Below are 14,242 nucleotides of genomic sequence, written 5' to 3'. Positions count from 1 at the left end.
CGAATTATGTTCGGCGAATCATATGCAAAACAGTTGCAACAAATTCCGCTTGCTGATAATACAGTCGGAAGAAGAATCAATGATATATCTGAAGATATTTGCGATCAATTAGTTTCTCGGCTGCGTACTTCGAAGATATAGCTAAAGATGCCCATTTAATTGCATATGTTCGATATGTTGTGGAAAATAATATATTAGAAGATATATTATTTTGCAAACCCATTCCTGGAAAGACCACATCCATTGAAATTTTTAATATAATGGACAGTTTTTTTAAAGAAAACGACATAACGTGGAATAATTGTATTGGACTGTGTACTGACGGAGCTCACTCAATGTCACAGAGCAGCTCTAGTGTCAAAAAATATGAGCGAGGAACTTAACAACATTTTTACAAAAATTATAAAAATTATAAACTACATTAAGAACAGTCCTTTGAGATCTAGGCTGTTTGCAAAGTTGTGTGTAGATATGGAAGCTAATTATACCTCACTTCTGTATTATTGTGAAGTTCGCTGGCTATCTCGTGCAAAAGCGATTCAAAGGGTATTTGAACTCAAAGAAGAAATAACAGCCTTTCTCGAAGAAAATCACCACGAAGAGGCACATTTGTGGACGAACGATAATTTCCTTGTTAAACTTGCCTATTTAGTTGAAATTTTTGGAAAATTGAGCAGTTTGAATAAATCAATGCAGGGATCACAAATGCATCCACTTGTTCAAAAAGACAAAGTAAAAGCTTTCATTAAAAAGTTGAAGTTATGGAAGTCAAATTTACAAAAGAATGAGTTGGACATGTTTTCACTGTCAAAAGATTTCTGGGCCACAGCCAATATTGAAACAAACAAGGATCTTTTTATTGAACACTTGGATAGTCTAGTGCTGCATTTTTCAAATTATTTTAAAGACCTTGATTTCTCAAAGTTTTTGTGGGTACAGAATCCATTTATCGACGATGAAAACGACAAATTTGAGCTGACAACCATTGAAAAGGAAAAACTTATAGAATTATCATGCGATAGCCTACTAAAACAAAAGTTTCAAAATGAAACCTTAATTCAATTTTGGATGAATCTTAAAGGAGAGTATGAATCTTTGTATTGCAAAGCAATGCAAGTGCTTCTACCGTTTGTAACGTCGTATTTATGCGAAACGGGCTTTTTGGCACTGGCTGCAATGAAAACTAAATATCGCAACAGGTTAGTAGTCGAAAAAGAGATACGAGTGGCACTCTCCACATTGCCCCCAAGATTTGATAAGTTTTGTGCTAATAAACAACAACATCCGTCGCATTAAATTTTTATGCGATAGATGTAGTTGGTTTATTTGTTTAAAAAAACTTATATATAAAAATAAATATACACGTATGTGTATGTTATAACTAAACCTTGTTATTGTTCTGTTAATTGTGGTTTTCAGTTTATTTTTGTAATAAAGTTTTTATTATTTAAAACGTGTCTATATTATTTAATATATTAAAAAAATAAAAGGTAAGGGAGGCGCGGAAAAAATTTTTTTTTTTGGGGAGGCGTAGTAACAAAAAGGTTGGAAACCGCTGCATTAGAGAGTAGGACAAAAGTTTCCCAGTCAGTGGTCTTTTTTTTAATGTTTCGATTTCATTACAGTGTATTTCATTGAATGACATGCATTTTTGTGGCCAAATTCAAGGGAGGCCAAATGGCCCCAATTGTCCCCCTCAAATACATAGAATTTTCCAACACTGTCTGTCCCAAAAAATAATTATAAATAAATTGAATGTTTTAAATTTTTTTTACAATTTTAATTACTCCTTTTACGTCAACAGCCCTGACTATATTTAAAGAATGACAGACACATGTAATGAAAAACGCCTTTAAATTGATATTTGCAATTTGAGATCGTACTTTGCATATTGGCTCCATTTTCGTAGCATATTGGCTCAAATAATTCAAAATTACGTCATTTTCGTTTCAGTAGTGTCCTCAATATTTATTATTTTTTTTGAAACTGTTCTTAATTTCCATTTTTGAGTTGCAAATTTCGGATTCTTTTTCAATAGCCACATATAGCACAAAAATCAACATTTGTTCTTATTAGTTTCATACGACGTACAGGCCACAATAAATATGAAACATTTTTCACCTTGTCAAAATTTTGTCTTTGGTGGCTTTATTTATTGTATGGATTTTTTTATTGACCATTTTACGTTTTCCTCTATCAAACAGTTCGATAATTTTAGGAAATTCATTATTGTTTTTTGTAATTTATCTGTAGATCTTCTAAATGCAATTTTTCTGAGGCCATGGTAAAAATAATAGTTTTTTGATATTTATTTTACTCTTTCAATCTCTTTTTTGGTTTTTTTTTTCCGAACCATATTATTTTCAAGCAAACTGAAAATTTAATTTAACAACACTTGAAAATTTACTATTTTACGATATATATGAGTTGATTTTAAAACTTATTAAAAATATTATATAATTCTTTATCTAAGTGACATTTCAATTCGTCAGTGTGATACTAATAATTTTATAATAAAAAAACTAAAATAAAATTTTAAAAATATCTATTTTTCGATATATTAAAAATAATTCCAAGTTTCTTTGAATCATCTATCGTTTGCATCATTCATTTTCAAATGCGCTTCTACATTATTATTTCAGAATTAACCATTATATATAAGGACTCAACATCTGTGAGTTGTATTCCGATAGAAATAGTATTATAAATATAGTATTATAAATAAAGTCTCACATATTTACAACACACTGTATTATTCATATATATATAAGCGTATACTAAAACGTTATTTCCTCTAGATGGTTGCCCTTTATGTTTATGTGTTCTTTGTACTACGCCAAAAGCTCTCCGACAATTTCTAGCTGCGTTTTACTTTTGACGTCAATCAAATCGAAACGATTAAAAAAATACTGTTAAGAGCGATACATTGTATATAATAGAACAAAAATTGAATTTCTATTCCTTTAAAAATACATTATCCTAATTTTTCATTACCAATTTTGTAATGATTTGATAATACCTCAATGTATAAACAACAATTAATGTGTTTTAAAACAGCTTCAAATGTATAATTTGAAGCCATGACACTTATATATTATATAACATCGAAATTTTTATTGATAATGGATGACATTACGTAATTAATTAAGTTACTCTAAAAATATGTATTAACCTTAATTATTTTTTCCAACAAAAGTTGTGCTTAAATCTGCGGAGTGTCGAGATAGACATTTGACATTTGTCGAGATAAAATTTTTAATCAAAATTAACTAGTAATAATTTTTTAAATATATTTTTAATTAATTCATGCAACTTTAACCAAATAAAATAAAATTAATTAAAAATACTTGTATCATATCACTATATCATTTACCATGCTTCTTATTTTTCTTATTGGTTCTTTTAAAATTAATTAGTAATTATATTAAATGTACATATAATATTTTTCTAAATGTATACGTATTACATTTATAATTTTAATGTAGCAAATTGTAACCGCAGAATGAGTTACTTAACTACGTAAATAAATAAAAAGCCACTACAGAAAAATGATGACGATGACCAAAATTATTAAGAGCTAAGAGATCGGATGTCTATCGAACTGATATATTTCATCGAGTTCGCCCGTTAAAATATGACAAATAATTGCGATCCAGACGCAACACTCGTATCTAATTAAAATCATTCACGGTTTACGTTATGCGTTCACTAACGAATGAATCAGTAAATGTATTAATAAACGACACGTTCAAACGATAGTTAGTCTCGAGGTCTCGCGATCCGAAGTGTAAATACGAAACTTCATAAAGATTAAAGTCTGTAAACATACTAAATAGTTATAACATAAGATCCAAGCTTTGTACAAAACCGATCCTTGCATGAATTCTGACCAGGGGTCAGCAATCCACGTAGCGCGGGCGAAATCCGACCCACTGCCTATTATAATCCAGCCCGCGAGTATTAAGAATATATTTAATAATTTCAAAGTATGTCGAGTCGAGTTAAGGAGTAGCCAGATATAACCGTGTGTGGTGCTCCTATTGCTTTGCATTCCGCTGTTATAAATTTACATCGTATTCAGTGCCGTGTGTAGCATTTTTTGCGATTTTTAATTACCCGTGGATATACGTCTCATCATTGTCAAAGCCAAAAACAAAAAGAGATTAATGGATTACGAATGACGTGATTTTAAAACAGAGTATAGAGTACATTATTTTGTTATCGAATTCGATGACAAAGAATTATGTTTATTATACGATTACATTATGTATTTATAAAAAGAATACAATATCAAACTTAGCATCAGCAAAAAAGTTTTTTAAAAACTTTTTTAGTAAAAGTTTTTAAAAATAGTTTTTTAAAAACTTTTTTTTTACGAAAATAAAATAAGGAAAAGAAGCTGTAACTAAAGCCAGTTTACGAGTAGCTTGTTTTTTATTTAATAAAATATAGTCATTTACCAATAGTAATAGTAGGGGTCAGACTGGCGTTTGCTGGAGTCTGCGAACTACTGCTTGTGGCTGTCTTCTCCTCATTGGAGTTCAGGCTTGAGTATCCAGGGCTGCAAAGCTTGCTAACCAATCACAATTATATAGCGATCCTCTAGCCAATCAGCGAAACAGCGTAATAGAAAGCGACATTTGCTTGATGGGCATTGCCCAAGATTGTATACTACAACGGGAAGCTTCATAAGATTCCCATGTCATCTGGATGAAGTACCGTTACACGAAATAGCATGCTTTATCTCTTTCTTCGTTGCATGCGACACCACTCCCACTTTTATTTCTAGTGGATCGGCGTCAGTTCTGGATTGTTAAATGAATACATTTGATTAACCTACAATACCACTAATTTTATTCCATAATTTTACTACTTATGTATCTGATTTTTTTAAATTTTGTGCAGAATTTTAACGATGTTTTAAATAAATATAATTATTATAGTCATTATTAAATGTGTTTATACTATTGTTGCTTTCAAAAGCAATAAAATATTTATATTTATTATAAGAAAAGAGCATTATTATATAATAAAAATAAAATTGTAAATATTTCTTTAGAAGCGCAAGGTAACACCCCCACGGTGTATGGCTGAGAGGCAAATAGTAATGGATTCTAATTAGAATATAATTAATTATATTGACAAAGAAATATTCTTTCAATGACAGAGAATATTTACAGTAAGAACACTTGCGTATTATTTATGTGATTTTTTCTAATCGTAACGAAGGATCGATCTTGTTAGGCTAGTCGCAAAAGAGACTCGGTTCATATTACTGGCATTAAAACTTTGCCCAAGGTTTTAATTGTCTGTCCACTTTTAATTTTTTTTTTCATTATGTCCTACTTAACTATAACAAGCAAAACGACTCTTTGATGAACTCCCAAATTCCAAGCCTTCCAAACTTATGGTAAAAATAATTACTTTATTATGTATACCACAAGCATATTTTGTACAAATAAATCTAAATTACATCAGTTAATAATACAGAAATAATATGTTTCGAAAGAAGAAAATAAAATAAGTTTCAAGGCGCACGTAGCTTTTTAAAACGCGTGATTGTAATATCAAGGAATAAGCCAAAATAATTGCATAAAACTCATTCGTAGAAGAAAAAAACTTTTGAAAAATCTGTTTTAAAAAGAATGCATATTTTTTAGAACTATTAATCTATTAATATTGGTATAATATGAACTAAACCCACTTTTGATTTATTCAAATTGATTTTCTAAGATTCAGCGAATATCCTCTTTTACTCTGGCGAATTGCACAAAAAAAAAACATATTAACAATGATGATTTATACTAGCCAGTTTCTTCCGTAGTGTCTTGTAAATACAAACCCTTTCAGGATTAGTAACCCTTAATCTTTTGTCTGTCTACTGAAAAATTAATATGCTTTAAATAAATTAATATTTATACAAATCGCTTAATAATATTTTACGTTGTGTAATTTAACCCTTGCAGTGTTAATATTTTAAATTAGTTTATTTTATTAAAGGTTTCCACGAAGAGAGATTTAAAATTAGACGTGGCAATTTAATCTACTTTGTCTACACCGAAAGCTGTTGTTTCTCTGCGATAAAACATTACAGACACGCTTTTATTGGGATTTGCAGAGACCAGGTATTTGAGTAAGCATAATTTTAATGTTATTGCATAGTTCATCTATCGTCTGATGGAGATTTGTATAGCAGCATTAAATTATTGTACATAAAACGTGTCGTTAGCGTATAGAGCGGTTATATCATTTGTGTATATACAGTTTAGTTATAAATATGCTTGAATTGGGAACGTATTAAATTTATATAACTGTCAATAAGACAGTGTTTTTTAAGTAAAAAACGAAAGACAAGGCAATAAACATTCAGTATTATGCGCAGAGTAGAAGGTATTGCCTATCGCGCATCCTTTCCAAGCAGATTAGTTCAGATACGTAAAATTTGCAAACACACAGCACTTATTTTTTTTATAGACACAAATATTTAAAAAGTGCATTCGAAACTTTCCCTAATCCATTCAAATCTTCGTTCATAAAACTTTTTCTACAGTCGCAAATAATACGTATAGCAATAAGTTTGTACAACGTTTTCAACGAGTGATTACGACTGACGCACAGGTGATTTTATTAAATCAAACAATATTATTTTATTAGTACTATAGAAGTTAATTTAAATAAGATTAAAACCTTTTAAATTGAATTTACGTATTATGAATAAATTAAGTTTCAAATGGAGCAAGTTTACGTTTGATCTGTACTACTTTATCTACCATTTAATGATTTTTCAACGAGTACAATTTTTTATAATAAACATATTAATAATAAGTAGAGTTTGTCGGTTTTTAAAAATCAGTTTTATTTACTAGAATGAATATGTAGAAATTAATTATTTGTTTATTTAATTTCTAGTCACATTTTCAAACCATTAGAGAGCTCGTTTCTGAATATAACTCTTATCAATTGCACATGTATAAAAAACATACGAGGAATTGAAAAACTACATATCTATAAAAAAAAATATTTTGCAGATTTTTTTTATTGCAGTAAAACGATTTTTTTCCGGTATACATATAATACCATTAGTGTTTTAAATTATTAACATTTTGATTTGATATCGCTTCGGTTATAAGAATATTTATTTTACTGCGCGAGTTTAATTCTTAGCATAAATATCTAAAATTAGTGCCGGAACAAATAACGTCTACCCTTCTGATATATTCTCAGAATTCTTAAAACATAATAATATATAAATAAATTCTGAATGGTTACATGTATGAGAAACTATGTTTAAAGTCAATATGTTAAAGGAAGCTGCGAGAAATAATACTTTATATGTTTTTTTGAGAACCTAGAGAAATAATAACTAACCCGAAGACAACTAAATTTCAGGCAACTAAAAATAGCTTTTGCTTAAGTGACGATCAGTTGGCTGGACAACCACAAAAAACAATATACATACACTTAAATAAATATATTTTTAGATTTTCGCGGGTATAATTATTTTTGAAGTCTCGGGATTCATCACGATTTTTGCTTATTTGTATTCTATATTTCGGCCGTGATTTTCCGGCCATGATCACGAATTAAGTTGCGAATAATTCGTGATCATGGCAGGAAAATCACGGCCGAAATATAGAATACAAGTAAGCAAAAATCGCGATAAATCCCGAGATTTAAAAAAAAAAAAAAAATTTATATATTTACATATATATGTATATACATTTATGATTTGTGTTACCCACACTGAGCAAGCGCATGTTATTACAAATATAATTTTATTTTTAATCGTTAACGCTCTTTTTCTGATAAGCAGCCCTCCCTTCCCACTTAATCTCTAAAGCCGGAGAATTTTGCATCTAAAAAATTGTGCAATGTTTATATATTTCATATGGAGAAATAAAATATTCTATTGAGTATTCTATACAGTTTATACTTTGATATCCATTTACAAAATTAGCATATATACATTCTTAGAATGAAAAAAAGTAACTAATGAAATAATTTTCAATATGATTTCAACAATTTATTACCAATAAGCCCATGAATTTAATTTTGTATATCACTACCGAAATTACTGATTCAATAATGGTTCAACATCGTTGTTTTTAATTCCACGCTACTTGCTAAATCTTTTAAAAACTATACTGAAAAAATTGCTTTTTTTCAAAGAGTCATATCACTATTTTTAACTACTGATATATAATTAAATTGAAGAACAGATCTGCATCAACATTGATGATTGTAATTAGGGTAACAATGTTGTTAACTGTTATCATTTGATATAAGTATGTATATTGATGCCTGCCACTCCCTTACCAATCTCGAATTAGCTCACCACCATAACCAGATTACTAAGAACTGTTGGAATAAGTTATCACTTTTCAAGTTGAAGGTCGTGACACGTTGAACCCACAATGTCTTTTGAATGTCGATCGCATAAGTGAATATGTTTAGTAAGGTTCCAATTGGAAACTTACGATTTGGTTTTCAAGTATATAATAATTAATAATAAAATAATTAAATGCCAGATGAATAAAGAAATAATATTTTAAGCCATTTTAGTGTGATGCTGCAATAAAAACATGCAAATTGTTATATACAATATAACACTATTTGGATAATAAACATTCTTGAGAGCTTCGCTAGATGGCAATAAAATCCAATGTTCTTTATCTTATTAAATTTCTCCAAAAGCTGCAATACAAGGCTAAAATCATCTTCGCAAAAAGCTATCGAGAAACCACTACGAGAGCTTCAAAGTAATAGTTATTTTTAACTATTAGAATATCATATAGTATAAAATAAATAGTATTCGAATATATTCGCGAAGATATGAAAAATAGATAAAATTATAATAATAATTACAGGCTCATACACACAATTTTATTACATAAAAATAGATTAAATGTGTAAAGACTTTTATTATTAATTTAAAAAAAATAGAGAATTGAGTATTAAATTTTATTTATACCTGCTGACAAAAAGACGTTATGCTAAATAAATATTACTATGATTAATAACTTTAAACATGTTTTGTATTTATTTAAAATATATAAACAATTCAATACATGTCCTGAAGAAATTCCCCAGCAGCATAATATTAACTGGTAAATATGAATAATTTCTGGAATTTCAGCAATTACAAAGTGTTTTTTATTTATTATTTTATTTTTCGGTTATTAGTTACCGTGGCCATGGCTGTTATAAATTACATAAAAATAGGAATTCGCACAAAAAAAAAACACTTTTATATGCGTTTGCAATGTAAAGTCGAAAGCTGACAATTTTGGATTCGTGCTAATGCCCAAAATGTAAATCAGTAAGGCGTTAAATTTATTTTTCTGTATTTTTTATTAATTTATTTTCAATCTGTCTTCCATCGAAGTCTACTTGAATTCCCGCATCGAGAGATTTTGTTACCGTTTTTGGTGAAAGACATAAGGTTAGTAACAGTGGAACGGGCGGGACGAAACCCATGCTGTTGATCCAACAAAACCTGCCGAAAGTGATTATTTATTGTAATTAAAATACGATTTACTTCAATTTATTAAAGCCGTATTTAAAATCTGAGTGCTCAGTTACTTTGATACTGGAGCAGAAGGCGAAAAATATTCCTTGAAAACAGAACGAAAGTATTGCACAAAACCATTAGCAATATTTTGTGAACCATCCAATGTTTTATCGTCGAAGTTCATCACATTCGGCGTCGACTGAGTAGCGCGTTTAGTGTTTATACCTTTCCAGAATCCTTAGGTATCATTACGTATTTGTTTTTGGAAACTTTTGTAATAATCGCGATGACAGGAAATTATCAAACACTTAATGAACGAAATTATTCGAGAGCAGACGGATGTCCCGATCTCTTCCATAACTTATGGAAGGCGTGTTTTCTTTTCAGCAATGAAATAATCTCAGAAGAAATCCATCTAGGATATGACACGTCAGGCACTCGAGGGCTCTTTCGAGTAAAGTGCTTATCGAATGCACAGTAGAGCCATAGAAGGCCGTTAGAAAAAATTTAACATCAACGAATTAACCTACTCGATTCCAGTCCATACCTAATTATTCACTAAATTAAAATTTAGTGAATAATTTTTACATTCCGTTCGCTCACGCATTCCACCTCATTCGTAATTATGCTATTTTATTTACATTCAACTTTATCATTTCCGGCACCAATGTGAATTCGCTCTTAATTACTATACAAATATTTACATTTGTTTAAATTAAATCTAATTTGTCACTAAAATTATTACTGACACAATTTATTTAATTTAAATTAAAAATATTACTTATAAAACATATATTGATATTGGCGCCAATGTTCGTAGATAAATTATTAATAATAATAATGTTATAAAAATCACTAATTATGGTCTCCCGGATACGATAGAAATTAAAAAAACGATTTATACCACTGGTTAATCGTGCTGGTAATATAAATTAAGGCAGATTTAAACTTGTAAAAAACGAATATTTTCCATGAATAAAGTTGCGATTAACAGTAACTAAAATAAATCACTTAATTTCGTATACAGTGCGTATGGATTAATGTAACAATTGTAATTAAGTAGTTTACAAATTATTAAATTTATAAAAAAAAAATTGTACTCACCGCTCAAATCTACACCAAAAGCCTTCCATGTTCATATTTTCTTATTAAAACTCTTCTCAGCTTTGAGGTTTATTTCACAGCTTTACTGACACAAAATACAATATTTATTTTTATAAAAATCAAGTTGTATAGTGTGAGATTAATGATATCACAGATAATTAATTTTTAATAACAGCCAAATCCACAATAATTTAAATACGCATAGATAACATATTATTGAATTAGCTTGATGTACATAAACACAGTATAATTATTGTAGATTTGGCGTATAATAAAACATACTCATATAAAAACATTGTTTTAATAAATTTGATAGTAAAATCTGCAATATTTAATCAATAACCAGATGACTTATTAGTTAATAAAAAAAATACATATTTTTATTTAATTAAAAATATAAATAATTTTGATGTGTAAAATCTCATCAGCAAATATTGTATATGTACTTACAGTGTGGTATCAAACGGCAGACTTATGTGTAATAGTGCATATTATATATCGTGAATCATGAACTAATCAGACAGTTTATCTTACATGACGCAAGTCCCCACAGTTAGCCGGCGGATGCAGATTCTGCGCGCTCTTCGTTTCATAACAATTATATGTAAAATAAAAATAATAATATTAAATAAATAATTACAGGATGTCAAAATATTTTAATTAAAAAGTAATTTGTTCTGATCTTCGTTACTTTTATTAATAAATAATCAATTTATTTAGCTAATACCTAATTGTATTTCAGATTTGTACAGGGTCAGTGGTTGATTTTTTAATATTTCCATTTCATTAAAATTCATAGTAGTTCATTAAACGACATGTCTTTTTTGGGCAAATTCAAGGGGACATGAATTCAATTGCTTAGAATTCATGTCAAAAGCAATAAAATCGTGCCGTCGCCATCGCAGTCAGAACGAAAAGAACAAATCTCGTTTAACGAAACGAAATCTTTAAATACTTTTTTTTTTCAAAAATAAATATCGAACTTTATGTGATGTAAGGGAAAGAAATATCGAAGAACAGTGGAATCATTCGGTTATCTAGCGTTCATATTAAGACTTTTTAAAACAATATTACGATTTTCAATAGGTGAGAATTTGAATAAAATATCACCAATAGGAAAGCGCAAAAAACAATTATCCTTTCTCAGAAGTCAAAAATCCACGTCAAAAGCAATAAAACCGTGCCGTCGCCGTCGCAGTGGAAACGCTCCGAGTGTTCTCACTGTGAATTATAAATTGCGAAAATTTTATTCATATTTTACATATATATTACTGACAATTTAAAAATATTGACTAAAAAAATAAAACTGCATTATTATTTTACAATGCCATGAATAATTAAACGACATTAAAATTAAAAAGTTTAAAGATATATATTATACTTTATTTATTTTTAAGAAAATAATATGCATTAATTGTATCATGATTCATGATGCATCGAATTTATTTTTAAAAAATATTTGCAACGCTAAAAACACATTGTATAATTTGATGATTTTTCGATATTTACAGTTCGCTATTTAGTATAATATATGCAAATAATTAAAAATATTTGGTAGTTAAAATGCTTTCTTGGAAACGTTTTTCACTTCTGGAACAGTAATGGTGGATTATATACTTTCATGCATTTCCATAATTACGGAGTGCTTCATAAGATTCCCATGTCGTCTGGACGAAGTACCGTTACACGAAATAGCATGCTTTATCTCTTTCTTCGTTGCGTGTGACACCCCTCCTACTTTTATTTCTAGGGGATCGGCGTCAGTTCTGGATTGTTAAATGAATAAATTTTATTAATCTACAGTACCACTAATTTCACTATATAATTTTGCTACTTATGTATCTGATTTTTTTAATTTTGCGCAGAATTTCAAAGATCTTTTAAATAAATATAAAAAATAAAAGTCATTATTAAATGTGTTCCTACTATTGTTGTTTCCAAAAGCAATAAATATTTGTATTTATTATAAGAAAAGAGCATTATTATATAATAAAAATAAAATGGTGAATATTTCTTTAGAAGCGCAGGATAACACCCCCACGGTATATGGCTGAGAGGCAAATAGTAGTGGATTCTAATAAGAATGTAACGGTAAGCCGTCGAGCTCGATAGGGAATCTTATGATGCTTACGGAGTTGAAGCAATGGTGCAAAGAACATCGCTGTCGCTTCGTTTAAGAATTTATTCACCAATTTAATGCGTTATTTATATATTTTGAGCCAAAACTTAATATTCATTATTAATTTTGAAAATAATCGTTAAAAAAGCGAGCTTTTGTTTTTTTTTAATGATATTTTTTAAACGATATCGGTTTTAACCAGTTTGGAAACCCTAGTTTCGGAATGTATATTGAAAAAATTAACGAAAAAACACATCCCTGTCTGACACCTTTAAAGGAATATTTTCTATTTGCTCATCTTCAATTTTATTTGTATTTAGAAAAGTCTCACATCTGCCATATATCTTGATCAAACTTAGGCCTTATATAATATGATCGTGTTTTACGCAATCGAATGCTTTTTTTTTAATCTATAAAGCAGATGTACGAACTTTGTGTCATCTCTTAAGTAGCTTTAATGCTAGTCCATCTTAAATATTTTCTTAATAATTTAAAATATGTTATAACAAAACTTCTTTCACGTGAAGAAGTATAACAGAAAAAGTTAAAATATTTTTGACATTTAAACTCGCACATATTTACATCTTTGCTGTAATTAATAGCAAGATCTGCAATCGATTCTTTTAATCAGTAAAGCTCAAAGTTAAACCAAAGATAAAGTAAAAGTTACCACATAAATTATTATTTCAATATTTAAAATTATCAACCTTCATTTTCTTTGATCATATGAATTGTTTGCTATGAGTAAGTTTCATGCGTAACTTGTTTCTCATAATTCTTATACCAGCTAGTAGGTATATATGAATTTGTTCCATGGTCAAAACCATTTCAGGGCTCACTTTCTCACAGGTCCTATGCCCTGAGCATGTACACGGCTTGCACCTGCTTAGTAATGGCAAAGCTATTTTTAAACTAAATGTGTGTATTTTTATTAGGCTTCAGCATACACCTTTAAAATAAATCTTAAACATACATAAACACATGAGTAACGAACTTTTATATTTATTCACATTGGCAAATTACTTTCAACTCTGTGCTGTTACGAAACCATATGGGGTTATTATTAAGCGTGCATAATCGATCATCGCATAAACGCATCGTAAGACCTTCTTCTTACCTTGCATTAAAAATGTATAGTTAAATGTACAGTAAAGGATCGTTACATATTTTTATTTTTTATGTTTCACAAGCAAATCAATTCTTCAGATTATTTTATTGTAAATTGTCTAAAAAAACATTAATTAAAATTAAGGACAACTTACTTTTTTATTAATAAAACATAAGTTATGTGTTTGTAATATTTATAATATAAAAAATATTAGGTTATTGATTTTTACCTAATCGAAAGTTGTTTGTATAAATATCTTTTGATGTGTTTAATATAGTTTTGTTCCTTATTTTCAGGCGTACATTTCATACATTGTGTATGTGTGATCTTTCGAAACAGTTTGATAATTATTATGCAGTGTAAGAGATACTTCTTTTCACTATTCAAGTGGTTGTTATAT

At 28.9% G+C, this 14,242-nt stretch overlaps 1 protein-coding gene across 3 annotated transcripts in view; it reads right to left on the bottom strand.

The window, feature by feature from the left end:
• The window catches only part of LOC148234372 (putative 3-phosphoinositide-dependent protein kinase 2), a 126,535-nt gene extending 115,835 nt beyond the window's left edge, over positions 1-10,700 (bottom strand). For 2 of the 3 annotated variants that reach the window (XM_088187819.1, XM_088187820.1), the window contains exon 1: positions 10,616-10,700. The gene's annotated coding sequence lies outside the window, so the exon portion shown is untranslated. The remainder of the gene's footprint in view (positions 1-10,615) is intronic. The other variant, XM_088187821.1, reaches the window with a different exon arrangement.
• Positions 10,701-14,242: the final 3,542 nt, after the last annotated feature.

Source organism: Plectrocnemia conspersa, unplaced genomic scaffold (assembly GCF_051122295.1).
Source record: "Plectrocnemia conspersa isolate PC_06_02 unplaced genomic scaffold, ASM5112229v1 ptg000006l, whole genome shotgun sequence".
Taxonomy (NCBI): Eukaryota; Metazoa; Arthropoda; class Insecta; order Trichoptera; family Polycentropodidae; genus Plectrocnemia; species Plectrocnemia conspersa.
Note: the sequence above shows the minus strand (reverse complement) of the source record. Positions and strands in the feature narration are given on the sequence as shown.